A 22,853-nucleotide genomic window follows, 5' to 3' on the forward strand; every position below is an offset into this window, starting at 1 on the left:
AGCTTAGTAGCACCTGGATTTGACGAAGAGCCTCCTTCTGCCTCTTCAAACAGCACGTGCCCTGCCACCACTCTCTCAATGCACACTTGAACAGATGTTCCAAGTAAGTCAACACCAAGATCTAACAAATGTCTTTGAACTACAGCCATGGTTTGTAAATTTGTCCACACACTAGAGTAACCTAGAGACCTTTTAAAAATTCCAAAATCTATGCCATTTCACCAGATGGACTAAATAATAATCCGGGAAAGGACACACTGCTATGCTCTAACATGAAGGCAGACATGAAATCTCCGAGAAAAACCAAGAATACCACCAGTTAGCTGAACACCCCATGCAGAACTCTCCATGTCTCCACCTACACTTTTAACACTCCCAGTATGTTTTCAACTTATTTTTATAGAATAATCAAACTTCTAAATATTTACTAGGTCTTGGGATTTTTTCCAAAACACAGACAACATGTTTTTTCCCCAAGAATTCTGTAGAAGTCACAAATGATCATTGGAAATGGCAATCTCTCTGTGTTAATACCAATTTTACAAGTTTCACAAATGCAGGGTGTGAACACATTTTTCTAGGGCATTGGCTGAACATTTAACAAGTTACATGTTTTAAATAAACAACTGTAAAATGGTCCTATCAATTCTGCAACATATATTTAATGTAGCATCCAAATCTGTATCTTACCAGCTTTGAAACAAAATTCAAAACAAAGCCTCTTTGACCGTTGAGTGATGAGCTGCATTGTTTTGAGCTGTATTATACATTTCCACCCATCTACAAATATGTGTCTTAATCTGCTGTTTTTACTGAAATAATAGAACAGCAAAAATTTGTTGGCTTATAAGCAAAGTATATTAATTTTTTCATCATTCTGTAGTTTGGGATGTTGATGGTCAACATGGAAGAGTTTGCTGAGAGTCTTTCTTCTGTATTTTTATGTAGCGCAGGGGAGATGAATACAGAAGTAAACCATCCTCTAGGAAATATTTACTTACCATCTTCTATCTCCATTAATAAATATGGGACATTTGTAGCCTCAACACTTCCCATATATCCTTGTCCTTAACACTGTTGCATTATAGATAAAGTTCCTCATATAAGGTGGTAGACACATCAGACACCACAGCAGAGAATCCCCAAGATTTGGACACCTATGCAGGACAAAATCTCAATGATGAAGTAATTATGGCTGTCTCAAATACATTATTAATAAACAGCACCCAGTAGAAACCAGGCCATGTGGAGAGTTCACTATTTATACTTCTCTTGAGACCTGTGCTGATACAGAAATTTTGATCACTGATGACATCTAGACATGTTCAATAGACCCCACGCTTGCCTGTTGTCATTAATATCTATTGCAGTGTTGTTCTCACTGAATCATTATGGTTCAAGGTCTAAAGATTTCAGATATTTTTTCAGTGATAATGTCATGGTTTTTGGTAATTCTAAAATTAAAATAAAAGATATCACTTCCTTCACAGAGACAAATATGCAACCAAATCACACCATTTAGTCTTATTTTGGCATTTTACATATTCAATATATATATATATTGAAGACAGGATTGTAACTGAGTGTTTGATACTCAATTATTAATTAGTAAAGTGCATTTATTTGGCTCTCGTGAACAGCTAATATTTATTATTTTTATTAAATAAATATATGATACATTGGTTGACATATGTCTGTAAGCCCAGCATTTGAGAAGAGAAAGAACTAAATACTATTTAACTACTACATATAAAGTTCAAGGCCTGACTCAAATACAAGAAATAAAATCATACACACTCATGTTTGAGTACATGTACACATATACATACAAGCACACGTGCCTCCACACACTCATCCATACATATGCATGCATGCATTCATGCCCCCACACACTCACACATGCATGTACACATGCCCTCACACACTTGCACATGCATACACACATGTATACAAAACAAAACATACCTCTAGAGGTTTGCATTAACATTGCTTGTCTTAATTAAGCTATAGAATGAATAATGCACTTTGTATCAGCTAGATCACTTAATTTGTTTATGCTTATCAAATGAAATGTTCTAAAATAAAAAGGAGTAGGAGTTATTAATGGAATATGCTTCTACTGTAATTGGGAATCTACTTAGAACTTTCTGAAGTGAACAAAAAACTTAGAGGTGAACCTACTATTGTTATTTTTCTAAGTAGGCAGTTAACAATGCTGAAAAATGGAGAACTCTTCATCCTCAGTGATGAGCTTTTAATTGGTTATCCAATTTCAAATGGTGAGACCTAAAATCATATGCATCAAAGCAAAATTAAACAAATATAATAGGTTTTACTTAAATGTTTATTTGTGTGTGTGTGTGTTTGTTTGTTTGTGCATGTGTGTGTGTGTGTGTGTGTGTGTGTGTGAGAGAGAGAGAGAGAGAGAGAGAGAGAGAGAGAGAGAGAGAGAGAGAGAGAGAGAGAGAGAGAATAATTAAAGAGACAGAGTCCATGAGTTTGGGAGGGGAACAGTGGAATTTGAGGGGGGTTGAGAGAGGAGGGTGCATGGGGAGAAATAATGTGATTATAACTAATTAAAATAAGATAAATTTAAATAAGCTTTGTGTAAAATCCAACAATTCCTGTTTGCTTATGGATTTTTCTCTAAGTGAATAAGTATTAGTTTCTTATTAATTTACAGTGTAAGTAAAAGTTGCTTAGAATTGTTCCCCAACAAATACACTGAGATTGGCAATTGGTAGCTACAGTTCTAAATATTGCTTAGTTGTGAGACATCAACAACAACCTAGAAAAATGTGATAACAGTTATACCAAAATTATGAGTGGGTTTTATTCTCAAAGAGTCATGACCATTTCAGAGAAGAGGGGATGAAGGATTCATGGTTATGAATAAGGAAATAGTGAAATGCTCAGTCAGAGGACAAAGAATGAACAAGCTTTCCTCACAGCCAAGAATAGAGGTCATACATGAACAGCACATGCACGCTCTGATACTACTGTAGTCAAATGCAAAGATGAATCCTGGGTTTGCATTGGTTATTTTGATTTGATGATTTTGTAATCAGTCTAATAGTTTCTTAAATCCAGCCCATAGTTGGTTACATTGTGTAGCTGAGATTTCATATAACTGCAAATGGCCTGAAGATTTCACAGCAAGAATTATGCCAAATAGAGTTTGTGAAAATTAGGGAGGAATAACAGGAATGAGTTTTGCAGCCAAAAAGTAAGGAAATAACAGATTGTTCTGTTCGCTACAGGTAGAAAATTCTTATAGAATATCTTATTGAAAATTGAAATTAAGGATTTAAAAACATTCTTTTGGGGATTGGCAACTTAGAACCAACTTTATTTGTTTGGATATCAACTCAGTCAGGTTTCTCCTTCTCCATCATTATATCAAAGATGGTGATTTGTATTGAATAAAAATTGATTGGTTCATATTTTTATAGGTTGCTGAGAACAACAGTGAAGGGCAGCTCTTGGCTCTGGACTTCTTGACAGAAGAGTGTGTGGAAAGAAAGCAAGAGTGCAAGGGACAGAAGGAAGCTGGGACCAAGTTCATTCTTTGGTAAGCAACTCACTCCTATCAAAACAGGTATATGAAGGTCATGCTTGAAAAGGCCAATATGTTTCCCAACCTCCCAACCTGTTTCATTGAGACTTAAGTTTCCATATGCAAAAGCTAGCCCATACTTAGCCAAGTAAATTGTTTGAATGTTACATGCCCAAATCTTAGTCTCTCCTCCTGTTACAATTATAAAACTCCCTAGCAAAAACAAACTAAGAGAGAAAGAAATTTACTGGGGAAATCACAGCAGCAAAAGCTTGAGGCTAGTAGCAATAATGCTACTATATAATCCACAGTCAGCAAAAGGCAATAAACTGGGGAGATCACTCCACTTGCCCTCTCTCTCTCCCACATCAAATAGCATGATCAAGAATCCCCATTAAGCCTGCCCTTCTATATCCTGTCAAGTTGACATTTAACACTTTCCAACACAGCTCTTAACAAAACCCCATTTTATGCTGTGAAGTGACTGAAAGCAGTCTGAGTACTTGGTCCCCACTTTGTGTCACTGTTTGTGAGTATTTTTTGAGATGAATAACCTAGATGGCAGAGGTAGATTGCAGGAGGAAGATCTTGAAGGTTATATGTGCTTCAGGTAGCAGCCTGAGCATCCCTTGCCAATGGGTGAAGCAATGACCTGAGAGCTCTCGATCTTATTCTATGCCACCATAACCTCTACCACACTAAGCTGGGCCCCAGGAACTTCACCACATGTCCCTGTCAACTTAAGCTGCAGCACGCTGTCCCCATGGTAGACTAAAAATTTCCCGAAACTGTTAGTCCAGATAAACCTTTACTCATATAATGCAAGTTCTGCAGGATGTTTGGTCATGGTGAAGAGAAAGGTAACTGATACAGGTGACATTAATGAAGCCATAACAGAGCCTAGACTCATAGTAAAAAATTAATGAATCCATATTTCCAAAAGAGTAAAGGAACACTAATGCGGTTACTTACCTATTGTGCTCACTTAACTTAACAGGTTTTAAAAATATATTGTCTATAACAAAAGTTTTCATGCTATTACTTTCAATATTAAAATTATTGTTTTATTCTAGGTATTCTTTAATGATGGCTCCAGAGTCCACTTTCATAAATGTAGACTAGAAGATCTTTAATCAAAATCATCGGTCATGAAATTATTCAGTAAGTTACAACATTCTTTATACTCTGAGAATTACATGTTATCAACAATTGTATTAATTCAAGCTTTACACCTTCAAAGTTCATCTCCTCAACTCTGATTATAATAATAATGAGTCTATTTAATTGTGTCCACGTTGTTGTAGTAGCATTATGTCTGACCTCATCACAGATCCTCAAGATCAGGACACCTGATAGCCTGCAGCTCCAAACTCTGAGAAGATATAAATAAACATTTCCTCCCTATGAGTTAACCATCACAGACAGTGTGTTATAGTGTCAGAAAGATGATTGACACATGTGTCCTTTGCATTTCTTCTTCTTTGACTAAGAAGCACAAGCCCTAATACTTTGATTACCCAGCCAGCTGACAGGCTCTGGTACAGCATAGAGATAGGCAGAAAAGTTGTCAAAGTGCTTGTCTCAGGAGAAAAGAGGTAGACATTCCACATAATTCTAATGCACTCTTTATTCTAATAAGTGTCTTTGGGGTATCTGTGGGGATTTAGCTATCCATTGTAAAAACAATGGCCAGGGAATTCTCAATATGGAATCCCCACACCTAAACTCAGCCATCTCCATTTAGAAGGATCTTCCCACATACACATTAGCTTCAACCAATACACTATATGTCAACACATTCTTTTATATTCATAATTACATATTAATTTGCATATTATTATTATATTCCACTAGATAACAAGCTTGAAGGATTCTCAGTTTACACACTCACTGTGTATTTCACTGTCTTTGTGGGTAGTACTGACTCAGTATTGGTTGAATACATAAATGCAAAGCAAATAAAGGAAATCAAAGGGTCTTTCTACACTATCTTTTTAAAATGCCACATGAACTCTATTTTCTAAATATTACTTTAAATTATTTTATTTTATGTATATATGGGCGAATATTAGGTGCACACACCATTGTATCTGCCAGTGGAGTCGAGAAGAGAGTGTTGGATCCTCATGAATTGGAGTTATAGGTGGCCATGAGGGATCTGCCCTTCCCCACCCAACCATCTCTCCACCCACACCTTGACTTCATGAATGTCAGTAAATCAATAGGACTATGCAAAATATCACAAGAATAAACCAAAAAATAATGGCTAATCTATTGCTAGCTGCATAAGAAGCTCGCCGTGAGTTATTGCTGAATACAATTTTCACCAAATATTCAAAATAACTTGTGATGCAAATCAAAGGTCATAAAAGATAAGGTCTGTGAGTGGAGCCATAGGAGCAAAGAATGGAATCGGAGAAGCCAGGTGATGTTAAGATGTGCAGAGGTGAGAATGGCAGTTAAGGACAAAATTTCTGGGCATGTATGGTTCTCTAAGGATGAGAAAATATCCTAGTGACTATTGAAAGCAGAGTTTTCTGTCTTACTGAAGATAAGTTTTTGAACAAATATCATCAGAAAAGTTAAAATGTATCTATTATGAAGATGAAAACAGACCTGATACTTTCCACTCTTACTTTAACTACCATTAATAGCTTTAAATCATATTAAGTTTAATGATGGCTAAAGAGACCTGTGAATCTAATTGGTGAATGCTATTAAGAAAAACCAAAAACCTAAAGTTTGATATTTCACCAAAAATACCTAACAATTTTCTACGGTCTCACCTTCTTTTTTTGACTCATCTCTGGCTTGTTCTCATTCATTTGGTTGGGAGTTCCTAGGACCATGTTTACCTTGTCTCATACTTCACTATACATACAGGTTACTTGGAACGCAAAAGATAACACACCAAGGAAATTCATCTTCTTGTTGGGAAATAATATGTACCAAAGTTCATATGCATCCATACCATGGTAAGTGACTCTGCTCACATGTGCACACAGTGGTAATGATGTGAATGACTCACTTGTCTAATTCAGTATCCATTAAACTAGAGCCTGGAAATTTCAAACCAATAAGAAAGAATGGATTATAAGTATAGGCTATGGAAAGAAAGTAAATAGATTCTGAAATTTGAGGATTTTCCAAGCATCATATCAACAGTGATTGCACCAAAGAGAACAGAATACAACAGTCTGGTATATTAGCTGTTGTTTTTCTTCTAGAAATAACTATTCTACATGCATAAGGACGTAAATTTAAGCAAGGAAGTAAGGAATCTGGTTTGCTATCAGTTCAAGATGTTGCAGGGTAACATTAACCTCTAATGACTTAAGAACACAACAAAAATAAAAGCTTAACAAAGGCCTGGTGAGGCATGCTCACACTCCCAGGACTTGGAAGACTAGGAGAGTCCAAGACCATCCTTAGGTATAAGGTAAAACCCCCATTTCAAAACCAAGAGCTCTCTAAGTAAGCTACCATTTTAGTGGAATAAGCTACCTCAAAGGTAATAGGAAATTAAATTTGTCTTAATAAGTTGCCTCCAACAGCATCAGTGATATAGTTGAGTCCCATTTACTTTCTTCTTCATATTCATATATAAACTAGAAATGCTAGAAACTAATTTACATGCAAGTATATGATTATCTATATGGTACTCCTATAGTTTAGTACTCTTATTTTTAGTTAGCCAATGGGAGTACTTTTGTATTTTCAATTTTGTATTGGAGGATGTTTTGTAATTGGTCAAAACAAAATAAACAACAACAACATCCTGTGTGACTGTGGGGCCATTTTGAGGATGGAGGACAGGGATGAAATTTGCACATTGAATATGGGTGACAACTTCTGGTGGACTGGGGGCCTGGGTGAGCTAAAGTGCTGAGGAAGGCTCCATTCAAGACCCTTTCATTCTGTGTGTGTTCATCTTCAGTGTCATTTTCTACATCAGACCCTGTCACAGTGGATGAATATCAACCATTTCTGGAGAGCCTCTAGGCTTTCAATAATGGGTGGATATGGCTGTGTGTCCTGATTCTTGGAAGGAATATTTAGCTGCTTCTCTACCTTTTTAACAAGGTAACAATCACTGTCACACTGTCCAGATCTATTATGTAAGACAGTTTCATATATTACCACAATCCTGTTCCTCTAAACAAAATATAATACAGTAAAAATATCCATAGACTGGTACTGCATTATCAAATTGTGAGTGTTTTGCCAGTGTTTCAAATAAATACACATATCATGCACGTACATGTACACACATGCACAAAATTGAATAGTTTGGAAGAGGTATAACTTCAGTCATGATAGACAAATTTAGAATGTACCAATGATTTAGGACTGGCAGGCCTTATATAGAGTATAGAATTTTGTTACTAAGATGTCTATGTGACAGAAAAATATAACAATTCATCCAAAACTAATTTCTAACCTGCTATTTTTTAGCATAGGAGTTTTATTTGTTCTTTGAACATGTCATAGAATGTATTTGACCAGGTTTACACCCAAGTCATTCTAGTCCCAGAATTATCTCTAGCTCCAAACCTAGCCAACATTCTACCACCCCTTCTCTCTGTCTGTCTCTGTGCTGCTGTCTATGTTTCTCTGTCTCTCTATCTCTCTCCTTCCCTCCCTCCCTCTTTGTATGTATGTATGTATGTGTGTGTGTGTGTGTGTGTGTGTGTGTGTGTCCCATAAATCTAGAGTCAAGTTTATGTTCTCAAAATACTCTTAAGTGTTGGTCTTGCAAGAAGAGTGATCCAAATAGCAGAGATCATATTTATAAAACAAAAGCTAGAGAGATTCCTCAGCCATAAACTAAGACTCACAACCAAAACCATAGCCATTTGAAAGAAATACCACATGGTAAATGGGTGTGCTTAGAGAGGGAAATGGATAGAATCAAAACGTATAAAGTTCTGAAAAAAAATATATATATACATACATACATACATACACACACACACACACACACACACACACACACACACACACACACTCACACACACACACACACACATATATATATATATATATATATATATATATAGAATGCTGGCTGGCCCTGGCTTCTGCTCTTCTCACTCTCCTCTATTCTCTGTCTGCTGCTACCCTCCTCTTTCTCATGGGTAACCCTGGCCAATTCCAGGTCACTGGCCATGTTAAGTCTATTTCTTGCTCAGCTTTGGGATCTTTCAGATGCCTCTGTCTGTTCCTCACCTTATATCTGCAAAAAAAACTTTCTCTTCATCATAAAAATATTGAACTTGATTATTTTCAATCTGAAAATGAAGTAGCTATATCTTTTTTTAGAATATTAAAGAAGGGATTTTGTATTGATTACTCTGCAAGGATTTAGTAGATGAGTATCTCTTGGTTTGCTAAAAGAATCCTCTTTAGGGAATCTGGGAACCAGGGATGATTCTCTAAGAATCAGCTCTAAAGCCCTAACAGAATCTAATGTTTTGAGGAGACTTGCCCTTTTCAGTCTACTTTGGTACTCAAACACCACCCCCCCACCCCCCGCCCATCTACAAGCACTAGGATGCTGGCTTGTAACTAAGGGAGCCCAGTTGGCACCCAGGTCAGGTAGCATAAGGGTCACTGTGGTGGCGCCCGGTTTCTTGTCCCCACTTGCATAAAGATTCTATGAAGCTCTCCTCTGTTTTCTCCCAGTCTTGCACTATCCTGCTCACTTTCTCTGTCCTTAGGCACTATGTTTTGTCCTATCTCAATCTGTGGCTTCCCCAGAGGCAAACAGAGTAACAAAGCACAAGGAGTCAAAGCAATGAATTGCATCAGAAGGAGAAAAGAAAAGCAGAAGCCAAGGCTGGTTGCTGAAGCCAAGAGGGGATCAAGGGTTCCCAGGGTTTGTATGCAGACAGTGGTGTGTGCAGAATCTATAAAATTTTTTAAAGCAAATATATTTTTTTCAAATACCCTCAGTCATTTTTTCAGGTCTCCCTCCCTTCTTTATCCATCCTTCTGCTTGTATTGCCTCTCAGTTTGTGTTTGTGTGCATGTGCACACATGTGCTAGAAATTGGAGACAAAGCTTTAAACACTAAGTACATTTTAGTGTTCAGCAACACAGAAGAGCAACAAATACCTAATGCAACGTGAATGTGCTCAGATCATTTCAACCCCACCAAATCAAAAAAAAAAAAAAAAAAAGTTTTTTTCATGTGTCAAACCAATTTTACTTTCAAGTTAAATTCTCAGAGTAGTTAGTGGACAATGGGTGCTCTAGGGGGCTTCCACCATAAAATCCTCTGAAGGCAACTTATCATGTAGCAAAAGGACAGACTTTCAATACTGCGCTCTTTGGCCTTCGGCTTAGGATGGAAAATAATAAAATTTAAAGAGATTCCAAAAACCAGTGCATATGCAAATATTTGTATGAAAAGTTTTCTAGCTTATGAAAGATTTTATCCACTACTTCTCATTATTTTGGTTTGTCATATTTTTCTGTTTATTCAGTAAGTTAGTTCTGCAATGTTTACCTGTATTTTCTGATGCAAATGTGCTCTGCTGCTGCTTTGATTAAAATAATTTCAGTTTAAAAATATCAATGAGGCATCTTATTAATTGACAGACACAAATATTTCTTCATTAAAATGATGTTTAGAGGAGCAAACTGATTCTTCTTGTCTATCTTTTAAGGAGAAACATTGATTTCAAGAGACAAATTAACTGTTTTTTATTCTCTGGAAGGCTTGCTAAAGTTCCTTACAAATATTTTCACAGGATGACACCATAAATTACTTACATTATAGCTGTTTTTAATAACATTAGTAAAGATTTGAAAATAAATAATACAAACTGTGCACACACTATTTCAGATTACAAACAGATGCCATTTCCATATATATATGAAAGAACAGTAAAAGTTCTTAACTCCAGCTCTTGCCTCCTATGCTTTTAATGGCCCATGTGTGATCAGAATGAATACAGCAGCAGTTCTCACACTGTTTGTCACAACCCATGTGGGGATCAAGCAACCCTTTTACAGAGTCACCCAGGACTATCGGAAAACAGGTATATTCACATTATGATTCATAACAGAAGCAAAATTGCAGGTATAAAGTAGTAATGAAAACAATTTAAGAGTTGGGGTCCTCATAACATCAAAACCATAAGAAAGGGCCATAGCATTGGCAAGGCTGAGAACCAGTATAACAGAACTTGTGTCTCACTCATAGCATTTGCTAGGCACCCAGGCCAACACTGACAAGGGTTTCCCCTTAAGACTGACAGATGCAGTTATAGACCCTCACTAGTCGCTAAACACTGGCATCTTTTCTTTCCAATGAGTTGATGAAAATTTATTCAACACTCATTAGAAGGTATTGATGACCATTTGGGTTTCAAAAGAAGATCTTTAGGAATGAATTTAAATGAACCTGTTTTAACTACAACTTTTTCCAACCCTCTGGTGCACACTTGACATTGAAAGTCTTGAGAACTGTCACTTTTCTATAAGAGTTGCTTGTTCCAAGCTGAATATCACCAGTCTATTGTGCGTTGGAAATTAGCCTCATTTCTTCTACTGCATATTGCCAGAGATCTCACATTGAGTGACAATAAGATCTGATTCAGTTTCTTCTGTTTTGGTGATGTGAAAGAAATATTCTAGGAAAATAAACTTCTGATTGAATTTCATTCATTTCGTTTCAGAATATTGATGAGGACTTTACATTTAAAAGAAAAAACACACTGAAAATAGCAAATCAGTCAGAAATGATATCTGCAATTATTGTTCATCCTCTAACAAAGATAATGAAGCTTAAAATAGGATATCATATATCCTGCTCAATTATAGGTTATTCTTAGCTTGACATGCCAGCTTCCTATTGCAACAAATATGGTAAAAGACCCATAACAGTCCCTCAGAGTGTTTCATAAAGGATAACTGGACTATCTCCATGATGCTTTGCTGCTAACAATTGAGTTTGTTTCATATAATAGCATGGGAATAGTCTTTGGAACAAAGCATACAAGTTGTAAAGTTATTAGGAGTGCTATTTCTATAATTTATTTTTAAAACTAGAATTAGATTTCAGTGTAAATGAGATTCTTGCATTCTACGAGCTCAGAGACAAATATAATTTTAACATCTACACCATCATACTGATATTAGTTATAAGACTATCACAGGGAGTGTTACTATGCCAACCCCTTTCTATTCATGAAGAGCTATCACATTCTCTTAGCAGACTAAATAATAAGAACGAACTGATGGGAAACTTCTAGAACAAGGCTCTATCAGGGAATGGATGATCAATAGTTGCTTATCTCAGATTTCTGATTCTGCACCCATGTGTTGAAAGGTCTACAAGTGGCAGACCCTTTGACATAGCTATGCTATGCTAAAAATATTCTCCGTCAATCATCACACTCATAAAAATTAAAGTAACACAATTTGAAGTTTATTACTTCTTTTGTTCATTAAAAATGTACATGTCTAGATCAATTCTTGGATAGAAATGTTGTCCGGTCTGATTTCACTAAACAGTAAAATGGCTGAAGGACAGAACTAGAACAAGGCTATGTACATTTTCACACTCTATGTTGTCATTTCTTCAGAAATAGCCCTGCTATGTAGCACTGATGTGCAGCCCAGGCTAACCATTGAACTCATGACCTTCCTGATTTAGTCTCCCAGATGCTGGATCTGCAGGTGCATGCCTTCAAGGACAGCTCTTGCCACTGTGTTTTAACAAAGTAGGATAACAAGTATGAAAATTACCTCCTATTTCCATTCATTATTCTTATAATAAATCACAAAATTGAGAATTCTGATATAAACAATAACAACAACAAAAAAAGGTGAATACAGTTTTGTATTACTAGCATTGAGATGAATTATAGTCCACATTGCAAGAGCCATGCAGATTATTTCTACATCAAAATGAAACAAAATAAAATTGTATTCAGTCATTAATTAAGATTAATGTAGGAAATCATTAGAAAGTGGGTAGATCTGGAAATTTTTCAATGAGGTAATCCAGAATGACTATGTATAGCTGTCACTATTATTGCATCTATAGGTCATATGGCAACAAGGAACATATGAGAAAGAACCAAAGAGGTATTAAGGAACATGGCAAAAAAAAAAAAAAAAATAGAATCATGTGACATGAAAAATTCAGGACAAAGGGTCTAATTAGTGTGCTAAAAGCCAGAAAGAGGAGGATTTTTTAAAACTCTGTATGCAGATAACACAATGAAATTTATTTGTTTGTATGTGAGTTAAAAATTATAACAATTCGAAATGAAAAAATATCCATTTTTTATAAAAACAACAATCAAAGGAATCATCTCAATTTTCAGATTAAACTTTTGTGACTCTTTTCATAACAAAAAGATCAGTTAGTTGTAGAAGGTAAATATGTATAACAATCCAAACAATAGCTTTGTTGCATGAATTACTAATAGGAAAACATGATGGTTGTTTTGATTAACTTGACACAAGCTAGATTCATTTAGAAAAAGAGACCCTCTAGAGAAAATGCGAGATAAGCTAGAAGAAAAGTTTATAGGAAGATGATTGATATGGAAGGGCACAGCAGTGTTATCCTGAGTTTATTAGAAGCAGGGTAAGTTATTGGATTTAATGTATCCAGATTTATGTTGAGGTCTTTGATCTACTAGTACTTGATGGTGGGCATATGCCACAGACCAGGAATCTATGGGAGTGACTTAGCTGAGACATATATCAATGGGGATATAGAACCTTAAGAGGCCACCTTCTGTATCCAAGCAGGATAGACAGTAGAGAGATAAGGACAGGAACCCCCTCACAAAATTTTTGAACGCAAATTTGTCTACTCTATGAGCAATGCAGTGACAAAGATGGAGCAGAGACTGAGGGAATAACAAATGAATAACTGGTCAAAACTGGAAACTATCCAATGGGCAAGCACCAATCCCTGACACTATTATGATATTCTATTATGCTTACAGAACAGATCATCTAGCCCTGAAGACACTAGAGATATGGTATAGTGTGGGGATACTCAAAGGGGACCTCCATCCTCTCGAAGAAGAGTAGGGGTAAGTTAGGGATGGTTTTAAAGGAAACGGTTGGGGGCCTAGGATGTAAAGTGAATGAATAAATAAATTTATGAAAAAGCAAAGGAAAAAAGACAAGAAAGTCAGCTATAATAAACTTTAAAAATAAGAGAAATAGAAAAGAGAAAAATGAAGACTGCTGAGCGAAACACGAGGAAGCAAGCTGGTCCATTAGCTCAATTCTTCCTTCAAGGTTCATGCCCTACTTGAGCATTTTCCCTGACTTCCCTCAGTGACAGAATGCATCTGGAAATGTAGGATAAAATTAACCATCTTACAACCCTCTTCACGTTGCTTTGTGTCATGATGTTTTATCAGAGAAATAGAAATAAAAACAACTAAGAGAATAATATTTAGAGTAGATCTGCATTTCTATAGGACCATATCACTTATACTTAATAATCATTCTTGTAAATACTACTTCTTTCTATTTTTTAAATTAATTTGTTTATATTTTTCTTCTCTCATATATAGCAAACTGACAACAGTTTTCCTTCTCTTTGCTCCTAGTCTTCTCTCACCCACATCTACCTTTTCTCCTTTTTCCTTCAGAAAAGAGCAGGCCTCTCAGGGGCACCAACCAAACTTGACATGACAAGTTACAATAAAACCAGGAACATAGCTCATATCAAGGCTTGATGAGATTACCCAGTAGAAAGAAAAGCATATAAAATCTGGTAAAAAGAACTCTCCAAAATTCCCATGGACTAAAACACCAACCACTGAGCACACATTGAGAGACCTACTGATCCAGTTGCATATGTAGCTGAAGATAGCAGTGTCTGGCATCAATGTGACAAGAGACTTTGGATCCAGAGACTGCACGTTTTTACAATGTAAGGGAATGCTAAGGCAAAGGGGTGGAGAGAGTGATTACAAGGAAGTGCACCTTCCTGAAGACAAGTGGAGTAGAATGGGAATGGGAGCAAGAGTGGGGGAAAGAGATAACATCTCATATGTAAATACAGAGTATCTAATAAAACAAAAAGAAAAAAATATAATTAATAAACCTTGTTGCATAAAAATAAAAACCAGGTAAAAGAGTCAGAAACAAGAACTATGCGCATTGTTGGGACTCCAACAAGAACCTCAAGCTACGCAATCATAATATGTGTACAGGAGACCTAGGTCAGACCCATACAAGTTCCAGTTGTTACCTCAGTTTCTGTGGACTCCCATGAGCAGTTGATTCTTTGTGCTATAGTTTTATGGTATCCTTCATCCTTCTGATTCCAATAATTGGCCTCCTACTTCTGAGTGAGTCCTAAAGCAACAGATAATTTTTGACTGTGGGTCCCTACACTGGCTCCTATCAGTTGCTGGATGAAGCGTTTATGGTGATGATTATGTTATAATATATGAGTATAACAAAATATCACTAGGAATCCTCTCTCTCTCTCTCTCTCTCTCTCTCTCTCTCTCTCTCTCTCTCTCTCTCTCTATCATTTACTTTTTTGACAGTCATGATTGGCTTTATCCAAGACCCTTGGCTATCCAGCCTCTAGTTCCTACCCACTCAGGCAGCTATGGGCATGAGCTGTCTCTTATAGTATGGTTCTCAAGTTGTACCAGTCACTGGTTGTTTCTTTCTACACATTCTGTAACAGCTTTATCCGCAGCACTATTACAGCAGGACTAATTGTAAGTCAAAAGTTTAGTGGTTGGATTGTTTTCCCAATCTCTCCACTGGAAGCTTTGCCTGATTACAGAAGATGGCTGTTTCAGGGTCTGTATCCATTACTGGAAGTCATTACTCATAGATTCTAGAGAATTCCCATTGTACTAGGTTTTTACTTCACTCCAAACATGTACTCCATTTCAAGTTTTCTTCCATACTTCTAAAGTAAAGAGCTATTAGATTTAGCCCTATCCAGCAGGAATAACCTGTTGAAAGTAAGCTTTGCAGAATTCTTATTAATTCTCAGCAACGGTGGGAAAGCCTGCACCACTGACTCGGCAGGTACGTTTACTGAAAGAAGTCCTTGCTGGAAAACAATCTGTAGCCAGCTTCCAGGTGGAGACATATATCCTGCAGTCTTTCATTAGTGATGTGTTCTCAGAGCCACCAGAGTAACATAAGTCTGCTTAAGCAAGGCCAATGGTAGATGGAATCCAATTTACCCAAGAGTCCTCTCACTTTCCATATCCCCCAAACCATTGAAGAAAGTGGCACAGTTAGTAATCAGCTTACTGACACTTCATGTCGGGTACCAAATTAAGAAGCAGAATTTAGAGGACTGTATCTCTCTAGGGATTAATGGCATACAAGAAGAAAAACTTTGAGAAATAAGTTTTTCTCTGCTTATGTAATAGAAAGTATACAGAATTTCACAATAACTTTCTATCTTTGCAGAAAGATGAAAACAGAAAAAGACAACAAAATTGCACCTGGGAACATTCTGACTAGAATTCTTTTACAGTCCTCTCATCTGTCCTTGTATACAGCCACAAAAATATTGTCCACAAGAATGAAGTTGAGAGAATAATCACTTTCCCTTATTTTAGAGACTCTTGTGCTAAAATAGTCAATATGTTATCATTTCCATGTACTTTTGTTTTTTGTGGGTATGTAGTCTTGACAGTAGAAAAACTAGGCAAATATACAAGAATAAAGCAGGACAATTGCTTTATTTTACTGGCATATCATTTCAACAGTCACCACTAGACTGAACAAACTTGGTGTCTAATATTGAATTAGAATCAATTAAAGGAATAAAAGGATACACAAAATGATCTTTTTTTAATAAACAAAATGCTTATATCTAAAAGACAGGCAACATCTTCCAAAGGTTCCCACCCACCTAAAGAGTAGACAGTCTGTAAATGCTTGTTTCCTTTATTATTATTGTTGTTGTCGTTGTTTTATGTGCAAGCTTTTCTTCCAAGAGTTATATGACATTAGCCAAAAATAAGTGCCAAGCATCAGCAAACTTAAACTTTCCAGAAAGCTTTAAGATGCTGATTCTTTTTCAAAATCGTGCCTAGGAATGCTTCAGTCTACTTTTGACGCCTAATCAAGTTCAGCAAATCCCCAAAACATATTAAAATAAACAAATATCAAAAAAAAAGACATCTAGTACTGCAGGCACCCAAAGCTTCAAGACAAGTCTCCTTCCAGCACCATGGAGAAGGAAATACTAACATTGTTCTCACATGGGTATTCAGGGCCTGCTGGTCCAGAATCATTGCATGACACAAATACAGTTGTCTTTCTTTTCTTTAGAGGAAACCGAATGAACTATGAAGGGAAAAACTTCAGAACAGGCTAACAAGTCTGAATTTGAATATCATCCTGTTTTCTAACAAATGGGAGGTATTCAGTAAACACTAAACCAAAATTTGTAGGAGGAAAACAAAGCCTATAAAAGGTCATTGAGCTTGTCCAGGGTTCTGGGGACACAATTCTCAGAGCCACTCTAAGAACCATATGAACCCTTGCTCTCTGAGCAACTGACTGATCTTAAGTCTCCTGGAAGTGTCCAACAGGGGGTTTCCTGTATGCTGCTTCATGTTTCACCAACTCAAAACACCTGACCTTTTGCTGTCTGCCTCCATTAAGGTACAAAACATAAGAAGATTAAAAATGCATAACAATCCGAAAGTAAAATAACAAGCAGCCTATGTGCGCATTGTGTGTAATGTTCATTGGGCTTCAGGTTTTACCTCTCACCTCTGTCAGGCTGAGCAGGTTCTCTATCTCTAAGGAGTATGCTTCTGCAACAATGGGATTACACTTTGAGGGGTGTTGCCATACCTCCCACTAAACAAGAGCAGCAACTCCCAGAAGAGATCACAGAGTCAGCTTTAAGAATATATGTAGCCAGCCTGACAGTGCATGGGGCTTGGGGACTCTTATGGAAGGTTGGAAGGAAGGATTGCGGGCACGGAAGGGGATCAGAGCTCCACAGGAAGACCAACAGAGTCAACTAACTTGGATCATTGCGGTTCTCAGAGTCTGAACTATCAACCAAGGAACATACCCAGGCTGGACCTAGGTTTCCCTGTTCAAATGTAGCAGAAGTGCAGCTTGACCATCACGTGTGTCTTAAACAACTAGAACGGGGTTATCCTACAAGCTGTTGTCAATACATGAGGCGTGTTCTTCTAGCTAGGATGCCATGTCTGGACTTAGTGGAAGAGGAAACACCTAAACTCACAGAGTCTCGAAGTTCCAGCGTAGGTTGGATACTTAGAAGACCCTACTGGCTCACCAGAGAAGGGAAGGGATTATGGAGGAAGGATTGTCAAGAGATGATGACCAGGAGAGGAAGAGCAGTGAGCATGATATAAAGTGAATAATTACAAAAAAAAAAAAAAGACTTTGTGTTAACCTACTTTCCATAACATGATCCTCTCTGGTTGAGTGTGTGTCTCCGATTCACACTCCGATTCACTTTTCTCCATTGTGAGACCTAACTTGAGGCTGTCTCAGAGAGAGGTGCCATGGCTGTTAACTCCAAGTTGTTATAGAATATTATTGTCACGATGCCAGACCATTCCATAAGAGCCAAAAACAACTCTTTTAGAGAGGGCACTTACTCAGTGCCAATATTGGTCAGTTTTGTCAAGAAGATACAAACTAGAGTCACCTAAGAAGAAGGAAACTCAATTGTGGGTCTGCTTCCATCACACTAGCCTATGGATATGTTAGTGAAGAATTTTCTTAACTGTTCATTGATTTTGGAGGGTCTAGCCCATACTGAGTACTGCCTTTTTAATCAAGTGGACCCTGGCTGCATGAGAATGATAGTTGAGTCAGCCAGGGAAGCAATTTATTTTGCAGTATTACTTAATGGTCTCCGATTGAGATTCTGTTGTCAAGATCCTAAATTTGTTTCTGCCTTGACATCCCTAAGAAATGAACTGTGATGTGGAAGTACAAGGGAAATAATGTCTTACCCAACCTGCTCCAAGTCCTTTGGCCAGAATTTATCATAGCAAGTGAACACAAAAGAACCACATAGAGGAAGGTGTCGATTCCCTAATTGTTTCTTAATTGTGTCAATGAAGGAGGCAGAAGCCAATTACTGGGTGAAATTCAAAAAGATAGCTTTTCTGGGACCCAAGAGAAAGAGAAGGGATGTAGGAGAAAAGTTTTTGGAATGAGCAGGTTTTGGAATGGTGGGACACAACAGCCATGGAAGGCTACAAAAAATGGACTCCATTCCTGGCTGTTGCCTGGAAAAGCTTAACTGATAAGAGCCCAGCAATTTTGCTACCTGACTAATCTTAAAATATTAAAACTGTCTAGTGTTTTCCATCCCTGGCACTAAGGTGGGCAGGAGATGATAGTGAACAGCCAGGGAAGTAAGTGGTAGCTCACCAATAGGGACTGGGAGAGCAATGGCAGCTCCCTGGAAAAATGGCCTTTGTAGGAGCTAGTGAGACTGGGGATGCTGATCTTGGAGCCTAGCCAGGAGCACAGGCAAAGCCCAGGGCAAAGGTGCATGTGTGTTTTTAAAATTACAAGCAACAGAACAGTGCCTGGTATCACTGTCTCACATCAGGCGGTCTTTAGAAGCACAGAGGGGAAAAGTATACCTGTGGTGGCCATAGAGAAGCCACTGGCCATGACGGAGCCTCTCACACCTATATTTCCTACAGTCTGTAGTTTGGAGAATATCTCTTACTATCAGCAATCAAAATCATGCCTCAGTTCTTGTTGCAGGAGGATATAGAGTCTGATTCATGTGAGTAAAGTAGGAAACGGAGCACAGTAAAACAGACAGATTTGGAGTTCTTAGAAATTAAAGGTCTAGTATGTTGGAAAAAATAGCATCTAAAATGTAAAATGGAAAAATCATATGAAAACAGACAATGGCTGGACCCCATACTTCAGCAAAATTCTCATCCCTACCTCTACAACGAGTTCAAGAAGGAAAATTATTGACCTGATCTGAGCCACAGCTGCATGCATAGTCTGAGACAGATGCAGAGCTGACAGTTTCTCACTCTTTTTTTTTTTTTTTTTTTTGTTCCTTTCATCAACAAAGCACCAAACACAGAAAACCAAATTCTATTCAACTCTTCTCCTATGATGCTCTTTGGAGTTAGTTCAACAGCTTCCCAGTTAACAGTCTTCAGTCACAGACTAACAGAGGTCTTAGAACTCTAGCACCAATGGGGGTGCACACTTTTCGAGTGCTCAGCATACTACCTAACCCATTTCTCAAGGCCACAATAACCCTCGTTCCTAAACCACACAAAAACCCTACAAAGAAAGAGAACTTCAGACCAATCTCAGCTATGAACATTGATGCAAAAATTCTCAACAAAATTCTTGCAAACCAAATCTAAGAACAAATCAACACAATCATTCAGCATAATCAAGTAGGCTTTATCCCTGGGATGCAGGGATGGTTTAATATATGGAAATCCATCAATGTAATCCACCCTATATACAAAGTCAAATAAAAAAAAAAACACATGGTCATCTCAATAGATGCTGAGAAACTATCAATACCCCTTCATGTTAAAAGTCTTGGAAAGAACAGGAATCCATGGCCCATACCTAAACAAAATAAAAGTAATATATAGCAAAACAATAGCCAACCTCAAACTTAATGGTGAGAAACTTGAAGCAATTCCACTAAAATCAGTGACTAGACAAGGCTGCCCATTCTCTCCCTACCTATTCAACATATAAGTCCTGGCCAGAGCAATTAGACAGCAAAAGGAAATCAAAGGGATACAAATTAAAAAGGAAGAAGTAAAAACATCATTGTTTGCAAATGACATGATAGTGTACTTAAGTGACCTCAAAAATTCCACCAGAGAACTTCTACAGCTAATAAACAAGTTCAGCAAAGTGGTTGGATATAAAATTAACTCAAACAAATCAGTAGCTTTCATTTACTCAAAGAAAAAACATACGGAGAAAGAAATTAGAGAAAAGATACCCTTCACAATAGTCACAACCATTATGAAATACCTTGGTGTGACTCTAACTAAGCAAGTGAAGGACCTCTATGACAAGAATTCCAAATCTCTAAAGAAGGAAATCAAGGAACACTCAGAAAATAGAAAGATCTCCCATGCTTATGGATTGGAAGGATCAACTCTGTAAAAATGGCCGTCTTTCCAAAAGCAATCTACAGATTCAATGCAATACCCATTAAAATTCACACCCAATTCTTCATAGAGTTGGAAAGAGCAATGTGCAATTTCATCTGGAATAAAAAAGATCTAGAATAGCGAAATCCATCCTTAACAACAGGAAAACATCTGTGGGAATCACGGTCCCTGACCTCAAGCTTTATTACAAAACAATTGTGCTAAAAATTTCATGGTACTGGTACAGTGATAGGCACGTGGATCAGTGCAATAGGATAGAAGATCCAGAAATGAGCCCTCACATATATGGTTGATTTTTGACAAAGGAGCTGTGACCTTCTATGGAAAAAGGACAGCCTCTTCAACAAATGGTGTTGGTCCAACTGGCACTCAGCATTCAGAAGAATGAAAGTAGACTCTTTTTTATCTCTTTGTACAAAGCTCAAGTGCAAGTGGATTATAGATCTCCACATTAAACCAGGTACACTGATGTTATTAAAAGAGAAAGTAGGTAAAAAATCAGAACATATAGGCACAGGAGAAAATTTCCCGAACAGAACATTAATGGCTCGTGCTCTAAGGTCAGATATCAACAAATGGGACTTAATGAGATTGCAAAGTTTCTGTAAGGCTAAGGACACTGCCAAGAAAACAAAAGGGCAGACAACAGATTGAGAAAAGATTTTTACCAAGCCCACATCTGATAGAGGCCTAAGATCCAAGATATACAAAGAACTCAAGAAGTTAGACACCAGAGAATCAAACAATCCTATTAAAAATGTGGTACAGAGCTAAACAAAAAGTTCTCAATTGAGGAATACCAAATGGCTGAGAAGCATCTAAGAAAGTGCTCAACATTCTTAGCCATCAGGGAAATACCAATCAAAACATCATTGAGATTCTACCTCACGCCAACCAGAATGGCTACGATCAAACATTCAGATGACAGCAGATGCTGGCGAGGTTGTGGAGAAAGAGGAACACTTCTCCACTGTTGTTGGAGTTGTAAACTGATACAACCACTCTCAAAATCAGTCTGGCGATTCCTCAGAAAATTGGACATAGTATTAACTGAAGACCCAGTTATTCCACTTCTGGGCATTTACCCCTGAGATGCTCCAACATACAAAAAAAAACACATGCACCACAATGTTCATAGCAACCCTATTTATAATAGCCAGAAGCTGGAAAGAACCCAGATGTCTTTCAGTACATTAATGGATACAAAAATTGTGGTATATTTACACAATGGAGTACTACTCAGCTATCAGAAACAATGACTTTATGAAATTCTTAAAAAAATTGATGTATCTAGAGATTATCATACTGAGTGAGGTAACCCAGCCACAAAAGAATAGACATAATATGCAGTCACTGATAATTGGATACTAACCCCAGAAAGTTCTGAACACCCCAGAAACAACTCACAAACTGTGAGAAGTTCAAGAAAAGAAAATAAAAAACCATTATACTTAATCTTTACACACCAAGAAAAGTTTGACTATTTCCAGGTTACATCTTGTTTTACAGGTACTTTATGCTCATTTTAACTAGTAAGATTTTAATGCATACTATCAAACCTTTAAAAAAATCAAGTACTGATAAAAATGTATTCGCATACTTTCATTCCTAAATGCTTAACATCTGTATATTTATCTCTGTTTTTTAAAATAAAGTTGTAAAAAATAAAAGAACTGTAGCACCTCCTGTGAGGCCTTGAAGCAACTCTGAAATCCACTTCCAATAATCCCTGCAAACTCACATTCACTCAACCACTGGAAAGTAACCTTCTCACCTACTTCCTAGCTCGAATATAACAGGTGATGAATTAAAACCAGAGTGATCAGTCTCCCCATGTTTTTCCTAAAATATATCCTTACTAGCAATGAAAGGTCCGGATCCCATGAAACTCTAAACCATAGTCCAATCTGAATAGTGAGTTAACCATTCAAGATGCCAGCACAATTGATTATCTAGAATGTTGTGGTAAAAATAAAAAGAGCGTCTACCAGTTCCTGAGTTTCTCACTCCACTCCACACAATGAGTCGCAGTCCGTGGACCACAGAGCCAGATATGTGTGCCCTGGCTGCTTCTCTGCCATGCGATTGGCTATCCACCCTCTCCTGGACGTCTCTCTGCCAGCGGGATACTTTGCTCATAT

The 22,853-nt window shown here is 37.3% G+C and overlaps 1 protein-coding gene across 1 annotated transcript in view; it reads right to left on the reverse strand.

Annotated features, from left to right (window-relative positions):
* The window catches only part of PLXDC2 (plexin domain containing 2), a 351,096-nt gene that overhangs the window by 189,044 nt on the left and 139,199 nt on the right, over positions 1-22,853 (reverse strand). The window lies entirely within an intron of this gene.

The sequence above is a fragment of the Micromys minutus genome, assembly GCF_963924665.1.
Source record: "Micromys minutus genome assembly, chromosome: 6".
Classification (NCBI taxonomy): Eukaryota; Metazoa; Chordata; class Mammalia; order Rodentia; family Muridae; genus Micromys; species Micromys minutus.